We start from the raw sequence: 17946 nt of genomic DNA on the forward strand, positions 1-17946 counted from the left end.
TGAGGGGCAGGACCATGTGATGCAGGGCTTGGGCTTTCATTCTTTCATTCCACTGTGGACACTGCTCTGCCTGTCTGTACCTTCATGAATGTAGTGAGCATTTGTGGAGTGAAACAAATACGAGGTACAGTTGAGAACCAAGGGTGAACCAGTCGCCCCTGCTGGTGCATCACTTCCTGTATCTCACAGTCACCCAGAGAGGAATTGTGCTCTACTTGGGGTATCTGAGGTTCAGAAAATGCATGCACTTTCTTATGGTCGTGCAGCCAGGGACGGTGGAGCAGTGACTGGAACTTGTCATCTTGTGTTGGCCAAACAGTCATAATCTTACATTGGCCTTCCCCTGTGATCCCAGGACAGTGATGGATCAGTGGTGATGCAAACATGGGCTCTTGGAAGACTCTAGGGAGTTGTGTGTAGGGCTTGGATGGTCACTGTGGAGCTATTTCCCTCTGCACGGGCCTGAGAGGGGCTGTCCGCATCCTGAAGTTGCACAGTGTGGCCTGGATGGTCTCATCTTCCTGGAATTCCAAGAGGAAGAAGGCCAAAAGCTTCACCATCCTGCCTTGTCTGCAAATGTGGGCATTCCAGTGCCAGTAGACTCCCCAGAAAGACCCTGCCCATGCCTTGGGCACATCTCCAGAGAGGCCCAGGCCCTCACCACAGCTCTCCAACTAGCCATGCCTGCTGCCCACAGACAATGCCCCTCTGTGGGGCACATGGGTTTGGTGCCAGGCTGAGCCTGCGGCAACCCCTGCTTCCTGTGCTTGGCTCAGAGGATGCTCACGTGCCTGTACGTCCCTGGCACCTGAAGGCCACACACTTGGAACCTGCAGCTGCCTGCAGTGCCACAGTCTCCTCAGCCTGCTAGTGGTCTGAGCTTCATTTCTCCCATGTCCAGCCTCTTTCTTGTGTTGTTTTCATCCCGGATCAGCTTTCCTGCTCCCCCCAGGGGATACTTGAATATCTACACGAGGGAGCCAGCCAGGCTCAGCGTGGAGCATTTCTTTGTCTAGAGAACAACTGCTGTCCATGGAAGCTGGGGTTGCAGGGAGAGAGCTCCATGTTAAGTCAAAGCTGGGTACCCAGACCCAGCAAGCAGGCAGAATGGAAAAGGCCATCTTCTTCTGTAATCACCACACTAAGGCCCAGAGCAGAGAATGTAAAAGTGTCAGGATTCCTTTTCTCAGGTGAGAGAGGATCTGGAAGAAGGTTGAGGACCTGCCCAAGTTCCTTCAGCCCCAAAGCAGGGGCCAGAGTGTGGCCTCAGCTCTGTCCAGATTTAACTGTGCTCTGAGTTTCTGGCCCAGTTGAGATGAGTGAGCATCCTCTCCTGGGAAGATTGACCATGCAAAAAAACAGAGAGGGTTTCTGGCAGGATTGGGAAGATGGAAATCAGGAGAATTCACCAACCGTTGCTGGCTCAAAAGAAAGAAGGAAGCAAGAATAACAGGCTCAAATCCTCCGAGTATAAAGGCTCTTTTTGGCCCAAAGAGGCTGCATCGGCATGGCAGAAACACATCACTCTTGTGCCCATTCCAGTTGTCTGGAATGGCTGTTGAAGTCCCTCCAGGGTCTTGCCCGAGCAGAGGAGGGTGTGATTGATTAGCAATGTTGTTCCAAGCAGTATGGTCACCAGGTCCTTGCTGTGTCCCTCTGAGCTCCCTGGCAAAGATTATGGATTCTCTTGTAAAATCTTGAAGAGTTTGGAGAAAACCAACTGGTGGCTTGGTGTTTGCCACTGTCTCGGGGTTGACTTTGTATAAATCAGTTCTCATCTCTGACCTCTCTCCCCACCTGTTGGGCTGTGGGTTGGAGGTGGTGGGCTGGATCTGCTGACCTCAGTGTACCGCTCAGCAGTCACAGTGTGGCAGGGCTGGGCTGTGCCTATGGTTGTGCATGGTGGCAGCACCTCATAGCCTCCCTGCCCTGCAGTGGGACCAACCTCAGGGTTCGGCAGCAGGGGATTATTAAATAGAACTGCGCTGCCAGGCAGCCCATACAGAGCAGTGTGGAGAGACTGAAGCAAGTCAAAAGGGAAACTGTTCCCTTTATATTTTAATACACTTTTTTCACCTAGAAAACATTCCGGAGTAAAATCCACACAAAGTAAAATGCTTATTTTTTTTTCCCCTTGGGATTTTTCTAGGTGACTTTTACCACCTTCTTGGTATTTTTCAGAAGTAAAAGAATTTTACCCTGAATACATTTTTTTGAATCAGCAAACATTCTCACTTAATGGCTTGAAAATGAGTCAACAGAGGTTGGGCCCAGTTAGGGGAGGGGAAGAAGCCTCACTCCTCCCCAGTTCTGACCCTGCCCCCACTTGTATGGGACCTCACCCCCCCCCCCCGCCCCGATTCTGACGATGGAATTGCTGATAGCAGCCACAAAGACATTGTCACATAAGTTCCGGAACCCTAGGGACAGAAAGAAAGAAATGAATTCTAGAAACTTCCGGGCATAATCCCTCTTTTGTGGGACAGGGATAGATTAAACCCAATGCAAACAAAGAGTGGCTGAGCCAGGCACTGTGCTGGCTCTGGGTGAGGGACAGGGACTGGGTCCCTGCCCTCACAGGGTGCACAGGTGCACTAAGCAATTTCAGATGAGGCCTCAGGCAGTGGTCGTGCTGTGATTTCCATCCACAGGGGGAAGCACTGATTGGTGGGAGGTTAGCTAAGTGTAGCAGGTGCACTACCAATGGGAGTGACATGGCTTCCACTGTAGCAAGCTGGGAAACTGATGGGTCATCAGGGAGAGTGACATAGGAATAATTATCAGGGCAGATGAGCGGAGCAACCCCAGAGTGTGGGACCCCACAGGCAAGTGTATCCAAGGGTACACTTGTAGTGCGATCAGCATTGAGACAGAGAGCTCAGAACACCCTGTGTCTCCGACTTCCCCTGTCTCTGCTTTTTGCCTTTGATCTATTCATCTCTCTTTCTCTCCCCTCTGTCTGTCATGGCCCTGTCTCTTTCTCTCTGTCTCTCTTTCCCTCTCTCTTCTTCTCCCTTTCCATCGCTTGCTGCCACCTCAGTGGTCTAAGGTGGAACCGAGGGTTCAGCCACATGACAGCAGCTTGAGGCTGACGTGGAGCGGAGCCTGGGATGGGGACAGGGCTCTTCCTGTGTGCATTTCTGTCCTCACAGTTGCTCTTGTTACTGCTATTGCACGTTCCCAAATGAAAAGGGACAAACTTTAAACAAAGCCCAGGGATGGCCACCTGTCCTTAGAAGTGGGCGGCCACCATCTATGTGGGAGGCATAGGAAAAGAGAGGGCTCCTGAGATATAAGGATCCCTATTAGATGGGGTATTACTGGATTAGGTCTCTGGGGTAACTGAGTCTCTCAATTTGGAGCCTTAGTTTGGGGATGCCCTGAAGTGTAGCCTCATCTCCCCTCTGATGTCCACCATTGAAGACAGACTCTCAGGGCTGCTTCTTACTGACCCTCTCTAGGCCATGAGAGCAGGGGAGATCCCATCCCTGCAGCCTGAGCCCTTAGGGCATGTGTGGTCTTGGGGTCCCTCCTCAATATTTTACCTTGGACTCACTGAGTTTCTTTAAAAAGTCAGGACTGGTGAGATGGAGATGCAGTCAGACAATGGGTGGCTAATTAGTCAACACATGTGCCTTGCACCCTTTTGCCACATAGTTCTGGGTGCCTTGGACAGGGCAAACAGAGCAGCCCTTGCCTTCCAGGGCTCAGACTACTCCAGGGAGACAGTGAGCTGGAAATTGATGTGCTAGAGTGAAGTCACAGAGCCGTTGTCTCAGTCATGGGGACACTGAACAAAAAAGAACACACATGGACCACGGAAGAGACCATTGGCACCAAGAAGGCATGAAGGTTTATGAGGTCTCAGCCCACCTGGAGGGACTGGATGCCCTCAACATCTGCACGTGCACACGCACACACACGCACATGCACACATGCAGACATCCACCCCTCTTCCCTCAACCATGGCTCTCTGTCTTTGTTAGACTTTCACACACTTGGCCTGGACCACATTTGGGGGGCTCATCATGGTATGGAAGGGGCCACCTGAAATACCAAATGGATGGATCCTTGCATTTCTGAGTTCTCACTACTGGCAGGCTGAGCTCTGAGCCTGCAAGATAATGATGATGACCTCCAGAGCACAGATGAAGAAATGGAGGCACAGCAAGACCCAGTGACTTGCTTAAGGTCAGTTACCAGGACAAGAAGTCAGGATTTGAACTCAGATATCTGACTCGGAAGCTTGCACACTCGTCTTGCAGCTAGTGTCTTCCAAACCCTTGCTCTTTCTGTGTCGCCCTCACCTGTCTCCTACGTTGCCTTTGCATTTTGCCACATCTACCAGTTCTTGGTATTGTTGCTTGCTTGGCACACATTGTGGTAAATGAAATCACATCTGAAAACTTAAGTTTCCTTTTCTGCTTCTACTAGGAAATGGTGTCTCATTCCTCAAAGTGCAAAAAAGGCAACAATTTCTGTAAATAGAAAATGACAACAGGACCACAGTGAAGATATAATGGTGACACTCAAGCTTAGCGGGGGCCCTGTTTAACCTCACACTGATGCCAGGATCTGGGCTCTGATGAGGTTTGCCTGAGCCCCTCTCAGAGAGGTCAAAGACCTTCTCCAAAGTCTCAGTGACAGCAAACAGAAATGTGTTGTTGAGCTCTGGCTAGCAAACATTGCCTGATCTTATTTCGATTTTGGTTGTTTATATATTTATTCATTTTTGCAATGCCGAGTTACACCCCCAGCCCTTGCTCTCACTCTAAAGGGGAAATTAGCATGTGGAGAGGTGTTGGAGATGCATCAGGACCAGGCTGATGACAGCCTTTCCCTGTGCTGTCATTGAAAGGGCTGAGAGGGAGAAGGAAGCAGATTGCGTGGTAGGTTTGCCGTGTTCTTGAACACTCACCCACGGTGAATTAAGCAATCTTCTGAGCGCTTTCTGAGTGTGAGAGCCAAGGGGAAAGCTCTTACCCCAGAAGCAGCTGTGTTTGCCGGTGGAGGCTCTGAGGAGCCACAGTGAGTTCTCCAACCTCTTCACACCTGCTCTGGGTTCCGTGTCCACCCTGGACTGGAAACGCCTTGCCCTTTGCTTACATTGACTGTCCAGGAGTCAGAAGGGGCTCCAGGGAAACCACGGGGCACCTCCCTTACCGTTACACTTGAGGGGTTTTGTTCCTGTTTTAACACTGACTCACCTGGTGGTGACTCATCCAGGAGGGAGGTAAGAGGTACTCAGCCCTCCACGTGGTGATCAGGTGGTGCTGACGAGTCGGGGCTCTTGCAGCTCCTTCCTTTCTTTTCCCTCCAGAACACCCCTCCACCTGCCCCGCATCACCCTGTTCCACTTGGGCCCTCCACTCCTCTAGCTCTCTGTTCTGCAGAGAGGCCAGCCCCAGTTTCCCGCTCAGTGGCCTGATTTTTGGTCATTCCTCAGCAATGTGTGGCTCCAGAGTCTGCCTACAAATGGCGTCTCTGGCTGCCCCTCTCCTCATCCCTGCGGCCAGGCATCTCCTCAGGCCTCTTCATTTCTTCTTCGCTGGCCTTCCTGACTTCCACTTGGCCCCTCAAATTTATTCCTCCTGGATGCAGCCAGAGTCACTGACCTTCCTCAATATGCTTTTAACAAAAATTTACAAACATAGAGAAAGGTTAGTTTTCCAGATCTCACTGTGTCCACCAACCCGGTTCTGGGTGAACACTTTATTGTATGTGCTTTATTACTTATCTACCCCCCCACCCCACTCATTGGTTTATGTATTTCAAAGGAAGTTGCAGATGTTTGTGACCTTCTTCTCTACATTTCAGCACACATCTCATTGCCTGGAATTCAATATTTGTTTACAGTTGGGCTCTTGGCTCAGAGGAAGCCAAGGTGAAATTTTTTGATTGTCCAACATCCGGGTCTGAGCTCAGCCCCAAGGAAATCAAAGCCAGGCACCTGTTGTGCATTGCCAAAGAGACACATCGTCCCTCCATCTAAGATGAACAACCTCGGACTGTCTCCAAGAAAAGTTGGTGATGATATCCCCAAAGCAACCAGTGACCAGGAGGGTCTAAAGATTCAGTAAAACTGATCATTCAGAACAGGCAGAGGCAGAGTCTGGACCCATGTATCTCACCATGTACCAAACTAAAATCAGAATGGATTAAAAATCTCAGTGTTAAACAGAAACACTTTGGTAATTGAAATAAATCAAACTCACATGTGTAAATACCATATAGTCTCCCTAGTATAAGAAATGGTAAGAGTAAGTAAGATACAAAAACAATAAATACAGAGAAAGGATATTCTCAAAATCTGCTTAAAGGGGGAAAATAATACCTCAGGGAAAATAAGGTAAAAGAAAAAGGAAGGGAAAAGAAAAAAATATCTAAAATTATATAAACACACTTAGAATAGCTAAGATGATTGTGCTACAAATTCTATAAGTTCTTAGAACAAAATAGTTAACATTCATAGGATTGGGAACAATTGTGCATATTATTGTATGGTGATCTGAGGAACTCTTGAAGATCATTATGTAAAATAACAAACCTAGTTATGCTCATCCTACCTTGTTTTGAAGGCCTATACTGTCAGTGTTCTGGGCTCTTTGCTATTGTTGTTTACCTGTCTTTTTTGTTTTGTGTTTTTCTAGGAATTTGTTGTATTTTGTCTTGTTTTTCCCTCTAACACAGGAAGGATAGGTATACATGTAGAGACTCATGCATGTGTATAACTTCTCCTAAACAGTTTATGAGAATCAATTATATAATGCACAATGAAATGAACAGCTACTTTGAAGAAAAAGACACACTAAGGTACCCAGTTCTGACTTCATAGCATCATGCTGTGAAATCCAGAAATACTATTATTCTTTATTCAGAGTGATTTTTAGTCTGTTTTGTTTTGTTTAATTTCAACACACATGAAGATATGGACAGCTATTTTGAAGAGAACAAGAGACATTATGGCAGCCCATATGTTGACTTCCCTATTTTCTGGTTTTGAAGACCAAAAATGCCATCATCATCCTGTTCTGATCAGTTTAATACTATTTTGTTTGGTATGAATTCACTGTGTGTAAAGATATGGACAACTATTTGGAAGAAAACAAGAGGCAATGTGATAGTGACAATCTCCTTTTGTCTTGCTTTGAAATCTGTGTCTCTTACATTGTTTTCTTATGATGTGTTTTGTTCTGTTTAATTTTACCCTCTTTAAAAAAAAACAGAAACACAATCTGCTGGAAGATAAAGTAGGTGAAATTCTCAAAACCATAGATGTAGGCAAGGGCTTTCTGAACACAACTCCAGTGGCACAAGAAATAATGAGAATAAAAAAAACCAGGATCAAATCAAATTAAAAAGATTCTGTACACCAAAGGAAACAAACAACAGAGTGAAGAGACAATCTAACAACGTGAAAAAATTGCTGCCAGCTCTTCTTAGAGGACTAATATCCAGAATATATGAAGAACTCAAAAAGCTTAAACCTACCTCAAAATCAAAGACCCAATCCAAAAATCAAAGACCCAAACCAAAATAAACAGATACTTCTGAGAAAAAGTACAAATGGCCAATAAGTACATTAAAAATGTTCAATATGGCAGGCCACTAGAGAAATGCACATTGAAATATCACTGAGATATCACACTCCACAAGAAACTCCACTGACTCCACTTACTCATCAAGAAAGCAGGTAACAAATGCTGGTGAAGATGTGGAGGAAAGGGACTAACCTATACTGTTAATGGAAATGTAAACTACAACTGTATAACCACTATGAAAATCAGCCTGAAGAGTCTTCAGAAAACTAAAAGCACAAATTCCATACGGTCCAGCTATCCCACTCTAGGTACCTTCCCAAAAGAGTTAGAGACTGCACATTACAGTGACACATGCCTACTCATGTTTATATCTGCATAGTTCATAACAGCTAAATCATCTGCACATTACCAGATAAATGAATAAAGACAATGTGACATTTATTCACCGTGGAGTACTACTTTACCATAAAAAGGCTAACCTTGAAGCCACTGTAGTTGAGTGGATGCACGCTGAGACCATTGTGTTAAGTGAAATAAATCAGATGCACAAATTGAAATATTACATGGTTTCTTTCACACAAGAAACTAAAATAATATAAAGAGCAAAACAGAACATGGAGAAATAGGAAGTAGGGGAATCTTTTTCAAACAGATGGAGGAATAAGAAACAGAGGGAGAGGGAAGGAGAGGGAGGGAACAGGGGTGAAAAAAATTGAAGAAAAATTTGATGAAAATAGAGCTTTTATAAAAAGGGGATCAAGAGTTGGAAGGAGCAAGGCGAGATGGGAAGGGAGAAGAAAAGGAAAAGAATTAAGATGTATATGTACACGTAAAACTCCCTGCAATAAGTAGAGGCATTATACACTGCAAACATGTACTAGAAAGAAAGAAAGAAAGGCAAAAAGAAAGAAAAAGAAAGAAAGAAAGAAAGAAAGAAAGAAAGAAAGAAAGAAAGAAAGAAAGAAAGAAAGAGCAAGCAAGCAGGGCAGTCAGAGTGGTACCTTCTGTCTTCATCCTGATTATCAAGAGACCAACCAGAGACAGTAAAATATAGAACATAGTAGGAGACCACTTTGGATGCGATTGTCATCCCTGCTGCCAGAGAACTCTCTGGAACCGTTAAAGAGATCCTGGCGACTTTGTAGGTTACAGGCTGCCATGGGCATGGCTGCCTCTCAGATGACATCCACTGGGAGCAGCAGGATGCCCAGCTAGAACGACAAAGAAAATGCTGTCATAGGTAAAATACATATCTTAAGTGTCTACAGTATTCATAGACTCCTGCATAACCCAAACCCTGCCAAGATTCAGAGTCTCCCCACCACCTTCGAAAGTTCCCTGGTGCATCTTCCCAGTCTGTCCCCACTGGGGTCCTATAGGAGGGCGGGTCAGGTGTTTTTCTGCTACAGATTGGTCTTGCCTGTTCCAGGACTTCATTCAAATGGAGCATCCGGTATGTACACTTCTCGGTGAGTGTGGCTTCTTTCACTCAGCGTAAAGCTTTGCTAGTCATCCGTGTTGTGGTGTTTCTTTCAAGTCCGGTCCTTTCACGGAGGCACAGTATCCCTTTATGTGACCATTCCACAATGTCTTCATTCATTTCCATCCCGTGGATGGACATTTGAGCTGTTTCCAGTTTAGGGCTCTTATGAATACTTTGTTTTGTGAACATTTTTGTACAGGTCTTTTTGTGACCATATGTTTTCATTTCTTTTGGACTGGATTTGCTAGGCCATAGGACAGATGGACAGTATGATTCATTTTATAAGAAACGATTAGAACTTTCCCCAAATTGGTTACACCACTTTACACTCCCACTTGCTGTGCATGAGTGTTGGTTGCTCCCACTCTCAGCAATATGTGGTGGTGTTGGGCTTTTTTTTTTATTTAAGGAGAAAAAGAAAAAAACAGAAAAAGGGTACAAGTAATACAAAATTTAAAAAATAAACAGTAAGAAATTACTAGTTAATAGATTACATATTCTCATCTTAGAAATAGTTGTTCAAATTACAAAATTGAAGCATATAAAGTGGACTTTCAAACAGTGAGAGTGCAAACAGTTTTGTTCAATGATCCAAAAAAACTCAGTAATATGGTTATCTATCTTATACACTTAAACATATGTGCAGTTATAACCTTTAGAGCACTTTCTTTTCTTTTTTTTGACAATGACAGTTACACATTTTGGATTTTATTACTCCCACAGTTCTTATTACTTTTTTGAAGAGAGTAAAACCAAATGCAACATATCAGAACAGAGTCAGTCAAATCAAAAGGATGGACATAATACATAATGTAAAAACAAAATACAAGGTGATCAACAATGGTTACCATACTGCCTCTTGCTATTTTAAGAAGAATTGCCAGTTATAATAAAATTGAACAAAACAGTAAAGAATAAAACCAAAGCATTGGAGATATTACAGGACTTTAAAAGAAGAAAATAGTTAACCAGAATGGGCGTCATAATGAATCTTAGTTTTGCCTGTACTTTCGAACTTGGTACTATCAAGCAAAGCAGAATAGGGGAAAATCAGTCAAAACAAGATGGTGAGAGCAATACAAGATTTCAAATCAAGTTAATAGGAAATCAAAGTAGGTTACTATAATGTATCCTTCTATTTTTTATTTATTTTTCCCTTAATTAAAAAGATAAAAAGAAAAAAGTAAATAATTTTTTTTATTTAAAGAAAAGGAAACGAAAAAAAAATACATGGAGATAAAAAAAAGGGTAGAAATAATACTAAATTACAGACAAACAAAAGGTAAGAAATTGCCGGTTGATAAGTTACAAATTGTCATCTTCGAAATGGCTGTTCAGGTTATAGAATTAAAGTATTTAGAATGACATTCAAAAAAGTGACCCTACAAACCATTCTGCTCTATGGTCGAACAAAAGCTCCGTAATATGATTATCAGACCCACCTATTTGTTTTACATCTCTAAGAGGGTAAGGTTAACCATATCAAAACAGAACAGAACATTTAAAAAAAAATAAATAAAAAACAATTTAAAGAAATACAAATTTCAAAGCAAGTCCACTGGAGATCTACCTTATCTAACTGTCTCTAGCTTCTTACAAATAGTTGTCCCTAACTTCACCCACTTTATATACTTATTGCATATTATAGAACTAATCAAATCATTACAGGATGATGGAGTCTTTTTAGGTCCTCAAGTTCCAAATTAGGGAAGACAATAGCAACTACCATCGCATCTCTCATTCTCTTTGTGATAGCCGTCCCCATCTCTGCATATGCTGAAGTTGAGCTGAAGAAACCAGTCCAATGTCATTCTAATCAGCAAGCAATAGATTGCTAGAATTTATATTATAATGCTACAAAATAAGCCTCGGGTTTTTCAGGTCTCTTCCTCAGAGTATTTGTTCCTATCCTCTCTGTATTATAGGGAAAATCAAGTCATAACAAGACAGCGAAACAATTTCCTAGAAAAACATGCAATGGATAAGACTTATAAAACTATAATATAAATGATCTTCCGTAGCTACTATGTTTTCTCTTGTTATTTTCAATAGATTTGTCCACAACACTGGCTTATTATAGTTAAACATACTATCACCTATTTTTATAAAAACTTATCTTTGACTGCATTGTAGTATTTGAGGCTGTTACTGATTCATACCAGTATGGATATCCTTTACATCTTGTCATGCTCAGAGTAGTTTCCTCTACTTTTAGGGTTGATTCTAACACGCATACCGATTTCAAATAGGATCAGTCAAGGCCAACCAATAGTCTTATGATTCAGATACAATTAAGATCAGTCATAGTAAGACAATGTAAGTAATACAGGATTTCAGCCTAAATCAATAGGAAAGTAAGGATAGTTACCATGGTATAACCTGCTATTTTTGGTTCTAGAGGTCTGTGTCCTCAAATCTGACATGAGTGGACAGACCAGAACAAATTTAATTCAATCTAAATATGGCACTAGGACTACTGTGTCTTTTAAATCGTTATACACCATTAGCAATGACCTCTGCTTTTTTTTTTTTAAAATATAGTTTCAGAGCTGTCTCTACTAAAGACTAGCTTACCGTCTCTGCCTCATGTCTGCTACTCCACTTTTCTGCTATAATTTGTCCACCTTATTCCCTCATTCCATTGTCTGCCCCGTTCACTGAGGCCTCTCTGCCACTGTAGCTGTAATCCTGATATCTCTTTCTCTCTTTCTCTGTAATGTCCTTCAGCGCTCTCTGTAGGGTTGGATTGGTGGCCACGAACTCCCACAGTTCCTCCTTGTCTTGAAAGTATCTTATTTCTTCATTAATTTTTAGAGAGAGTTTTGACGGATATATGAACTTCGGTTGCATATTTTTTTCCTTCAGGACTTGGAATATTTCTCCCCACTCCCTTCTTGACTTAAGAGTTTGCGTTGATAAGTCTGCTGTTATTTTGATAGATTTCCCATTATAGGTAACCTGCATCTTTTCTCTGGCTGCTTTTAATATTCTGTTTTTTTGGTGGATTTCTGGGATCTCGATTATTACATGCCTAGGCGTAGATCTGTTTTGGTTGTAGGTAGCTGGCGTTCTGTATGCTTCTTTTATCTGGATATCATTTCTTTTTGCTATACGTGGGAAATTTTGCTTTAATATATCTGTGAATATTTTTTGTATTTCATTTTTGGATGTTCCTGCTTCCTCACTCACATTCTTTATTCTTAGGTTATGTATCTTTTTATCATCTTCCAGTTTTAGAATTGCTTCTTTCTGGTTCCTTGTTATTTTTAAGAGGCTTTTTCTTTCACGTTCATAAGCCCCAAATCTCTCTTCAAGTTTCAGAAGGTTGTCTTTAGTTTCTGTCAAGGCATTTTGCCAATATTCAATGGAGTTTTTAGTTTCCTGATATTCTCTTTGGATCTGTTTCATGTATTCTAAGTTATGCTTAAATTCTTCTTCAGATGCTTCTCTTTCTTTTCTGATTTCCTCAGTTCTTCCGTCTGTGTTCTCTTGGGCGGGGCTTGTCATTTCTTTAATTAATCTCTTTATATCTTGCCTCACTTGGATCAGGAGTACATCTTTAAATTCCTCTATGAGATCATGTAAGTACTTTTTAATTTCGGCTGATGCTGTGTCGAGTAGAGGATGGTTACTGTGTTTGTTCTCTTCAGTGTTTAGTTCTCTTGGGTTTATTTTCTCCTGTTGAACAACTGGAGATTTTTTTTTATTTTTATCTCTTGTCATGTTTCTGGTTTCTTTCAGACTGTCCTGGAGTTCTCTGGCCCTCTCCGAATTGCTTAGGGCCTTTCAGAAGTGTGCTGGCTTGAGTTTTTGCTGTCCTCCCCAATTTGCTGTTATCTGGGGTAGGCTGGGATGCAGGGGCGGTACAGTCTAGTCTCTAGCCTCTGTGTCAGTTAGTTCATAAATTAGGCTGTACTTTCTGGTTGTCACTGAGTTGTGACTATTTTGTATCCGCTTATTGGGCCCCAAGCAGAGGCTTGGTTTAGCCCCAGTAGCTCCTGCCAGTTCTCTTTGAATCAGAAGCAGCTGAGTAATGTCACTATGGCACAGGATTCTGCCCAAGTCCCAGCCGTTCTCTTCCAAACCTCTCTGTGACAGGAGCACCAGAAAAGCAGATCTGCCCAAAACTAAGATGGCTCCCACTAAGTTCTCTGTGTGGAGCTGAAGCCAGCAAGTAATCAGGCTCTGCCAGGACTCAAGATGTCTTCCACCAGCCCTCCCTACAAGGGGACCTGGTGATGTCACCAAGCTGCGGTTTCTGCCACCAGGCTAATATGTCTGCACCAGACTCTGTGTTATTGATTTCCCCGTGGTGGCGGGCCAGCTGTTCTCTGGCCAATCCCAGCAGCTGTGGGGTTCTCTGTACTCACCAGAGTCCGGTGCAAGTCCTCGTTCCGGGACCGCCGCACACCAAGCTGTCCACTTTTCCCGCACTCCCGGCACAGCGCTGACCAGTCAGATATCTGTGCACCATTTAGATTTGAAACGCCAGAGCTTTGTACATCCGCTCTGGTGCAGCGGTGCAGAACTGGCTGCTACTTGGAGTCTCGGTCCGGGTCTCAGTTTCCCGCAGTCCTCAAAAGCAACTCAGCTTTTCGTGCTGGGTCCACGAGTCTGTTTGTTGATTTAAGGGCGCGGGATTTGCAGCCTCCCGTTATCGGCGTTGAAGGTCTCAGCACGACTTTAAATCCTCCAGCTGTACTGTCTTGGTTAATAAGAATCGCTATCGATTTGTCTGGCCCTCTCCATGCTGTCTTTTTTTAGCTTCGAGTTTGAATTCTCTGGAGAGACTCTTCGCTCGATCCCCTAGCCCGCCGCCATTTTCAGAATCCTCCAAAAAAAGTAAATAATTAAAAAAACAATAAAAGGGGGGATTGAGATAAAAGAGGGCATAACAGCAGAATAGCGCAGGTCAAACCATAACCATTTAAGCAAAATAGTATTTCACCACAAGATATCCTGACATAAAAATAGTTACCATAGTGTCTCTTTCCTTGAAATCTTTGAGTAGAACTTTGTATACTGTAGCACCAAACATATCAAGACACTATAAAACCATTCAAGAGAATGACATTATTATAGGGTATTTAGAACCAATTAATAGAAAATGAACAATGGTTTCTGTATAATCTCCTTGTCTATAAAAGTTTTTATTTATATTATATATATTTTATTTTATTATATATATTGTCATATATAATAAAATCCAATAAGATACAACCTTTTAGGACCGACGGAGACAGAAGAATACAAGTTTGATGGGACTTTAAAACAAAATGACACTAAATTATGCTATTATGATGTCTTGTTTTCTCCAAAATAGCTGTTCCTACCATCCAATCTTCTCTGCCTCATTTTTGTTGAGCTCTTTTTCTGTCGTTTGCTGTCAGTTTGTCTTCTTCATTTTGCTTTCTGCTCCATTCATTGTGGCTTCTCTGCCACTATTTCTGGAATCTTGGTATTTTCCTTTTTTAGAATATCTTGTAGTATTCTCTATAGAGTTGAATTAGTGGTTGCAAATTCCCCTAGTTCCTCTTTATCCTGGAAGCACCTTGTTTTTCCATCAATTTCTAGGGACAGTTGGGCAGGATATATCAATCTTGGCTGGAGGTTATTATCTTTCAAAGCTTGAATTATTTTACCCCACGCTCTTCGTGATTTGATGGTTTGTGCTGAGAAGTCTGCTGTAATTCTGATGGGTGTTCCCTTGTAAATGATCTGTTTCTTGTCTCTGACAGCTTTTAATATTCTGTTCTTACATTGGATTTCTGGAATTTTTATTATTATATGCCTGGGTGTAGCTCTGTTTGGGTTGTAGGTGTCTGGGGTCCTGTATGCCTCATACATCTGAGTATCTTAACCATTTGCTAAATTAGGGAAATTCTCTTGGATTATTTCTGTGAATAGCTTTTGTAGTTCATTTGTTTGTGTCCCTACTTCTTCTTTTATATTCTTAATTCTTAAGTTATAGATCCTCATATCATCTTCTAGCCTTTGTATTGTTGGTGTTTGTTTTCTTGTTATTTTTAAGAAGTTTTTCATTTCATTCTCCCATATTACAAATCTGCCCTCTATTTCAGATAATCCATCCTTAGTTTCTTTCAAGTTGTTATACCAGTTTTTGATAGAGTTTTTAGTTTCCTGGTAATCCCTTTGAACCTGCTTCACATATTCTATGTTTTCTCTATTTTCTCCATCAAACAATTCTCCCCCTTTTTTCTGTGCTTCCATTCCACCATCTGTTTTTTCTTGGGCAGTGTTTAGCACTTCTCTAACTATTCTACATATATCTTGCTTCAGGTCATTAATAACTTCATTCCTGAATTCGTCTATGAGGCTCTGGAGATAGTGCTTTATGTCTATTGATGCCGTGTCTGATATTGCATGTTTCTCAAGATTGGGGGTTGAGGACCCTTTCTTGTTGCTCCCTTTTCCCATATATTTTGTTCCTTTTATACAAGCGAATATAGGAGGCCCAGTTTCTTTCTTTGTCAGTTACAGTTTGTTTGAATTGCACCGGCTAGGTGTTCCCGCCCATTGCAGTGTACTAGGGAGACAGAGACCCGGGCAGCCTACGCTGGGCCCACCCCTCCAGGTCAACCTACTGAAGGCTTCACTGCTAGGATGCACCTCCAGGCGCTGTGATCTGGTTTGGGCTAGTCTACTGGGTCTTAGTCAGCAGTGTCACACAGGCCAGGCACTGCCCACCAATCCCACTTGAGAGGGGAATATGTGACTGAAGTCACTGCAACAACCTGTTCCGGCTAGTCTGCCCAGTCCCAGTATGTCCTTTGCTGAAGCCTCCTACTGTATGGAAGGGTCCCGAATCCGCTCACTCACCACAGGTCGATGCAGGGCTCCTGGCCAGTCCCGCTCTCAACTCCATTCACCGCTTCCCACTCTCAGAGCTTTCGTGCCTTTCTCCTTGCTGCACCGATTGGGATGCAGCGGCCATGGCAGGAAATTCAAATCGCAGCTTCCAGTGGTGCGGGGTCCAGTTTCCACACTGAGACCTTATCTGTTCCTGTTATATCACCGGGATTGCGTTTCCAGTTGGTTGCTCTTAGTTTAGTTTGTTCCTGGGTTGGCAAAGTATATCTCCCCTTGCTTAGGATTTCTGGCCCAGCACCATTCCTGGATTTTAAGTGCGGTTTCTCAGAGAGCCTCCGAAGCTGCTGCTATCTATCTGTCATGTTCTCCTGGAACGGTGTTGGGCTTTTGAATTCACACTTTCTGGGGATGGGCCAAAGGCACCTTAAAAAGGCATGGCACAAGCCCTGTGTGGCCTGCAGGAGAAAGTGCAGCTCATAGCCAAAGATAGCCAGCTCATTTGTTTGTGTGATTCTTGTCTGCCTCTCTTGTGCCCTGGATAGTGAGCTCACAACAACCTTAACTCATATCACCCAGCACATTGTCACACAGTGAATCACGTGACAGTGTCTTCTCTCTGTCCTGTAGGCAGATCACTGATTTTGCCACACAGTAGGAGCTTGAGAAGTACTGGCTGAGAATGCTCTTTTTAAAAATTAAGAAAACAAGTATAGAAATGGCATATAAAAATTTGTACATTGCTTTGTGTAATATTTTACTTAAAGTTAAAACACAGACACATATAGTTTGACAAATGCTCTAACATTTATTTATTCATTTTTGTTGGTACATGTGTGCAGTATACAATGATTACATTCCTTATGAGTTGGTTTATGTGCATAACACATCTTAATTTTTATTTTATTGCATTTCCCCCTCTACATCTCTTGGTTCCTTTCTCTTTTGTAAAACATCATTTATTTACTATTATCTATTTTTATTTTGCTCTTTATTGATATTTTGGATTTCTCATATAAAAGAAGCCATGCATATGCATTTAAGCTTGTATGTTTGATTTATTTCACTTAACATTAGGGTCTCAATGGCAGAGTACTGCACCATGTATAAAAGTCACATTTTCTTTATCTGTGCATCTGTTGATGGTCATATAGGCTGCTTCCAAGATTTAGATATTATTAATTGTGCTGCTATAAACATGAGTATGCTTGTATCACTATAACCTGGTGTCTTTAGCTTTTTCAAGAAGGTGCCTAAAATGCACAGCTGGTCCATATATAATATCTATTTTCAACTTTTTGAGGAATTGCCACACTGATTTCCATAGTGATTGTACTAGTTCACATTTCCACCAGCAATCTAGAAGGGTTTCATTTTCCCCCCAGCCTTGTAAGCTTTGGTTATAATTTAATTTCTTGGTGACTGCCATTTTTTTCTGGAGCAGAGTAGTGTCTCAATTTTTAAAAATTTGAATTTCTCTAATGGCAATGTTGAACATTTTTTCATGTATTTATTGGCCATTTTGCTTCTTCTAAGAAGTGTCTATTCATTTCAGCTACCCTTTTTTGGACTGAGTCTTTATTTGGGGGGGTCTAAGTTATTTGAGTTCTTTTATATATTCTAGATATTAGCCCTCTATCTGGATTTTCCCCATTATATAGGTTGTTTCTTCACTCTGTTGACCATTTCCTTTCTTATGCAGAAATTTTACAATTTAATATAATTCCACTTGATTTTTGATGTTATTTCTTGTGCAATTGAGATTCTGTTCAGAAAGTCCTTATCCATGCCTATGTTTTCAAGAGTTTTACTTTATCTTCTAGCAGATTGTTTCTGATTTAACATTTAGATCCTTAATCTGTTTTAATCATAGTGAGAATTATGGATCTAGATTCGATCTTCTGCATGTGGATAAGCCAGAAAAACAAACACTAAACTCTAGTTAATTAAAAGTCTCATGAATTATTTAGAGATAACAAAAATTACCACCTGCAACTCACTTGAAATGCATGAGAACTAAGATGCCTAGCTGGTGGGATGGAAGGATGGAAGGAGGGATGGGCTGCTAGGGAGACGTGTGATAAAGCATGCGCA

This window comes from Cavia porcellus, unplaced genomic scaffold (assembly GCF_034190915.1).
Source record: "Cavia porcellus strain 051 isolate PalLab524CR breed Dunkin Hartley unplaced genomic scaffold, mCavPor4.1 scaffold_5, whole genome shotgun sequence".
Lineage (NCBI taxonomy): Eukaryota > Metazoa > Chordata > Mammalia > Rodentia > Caviidae > Cavia > Cavia porcellus.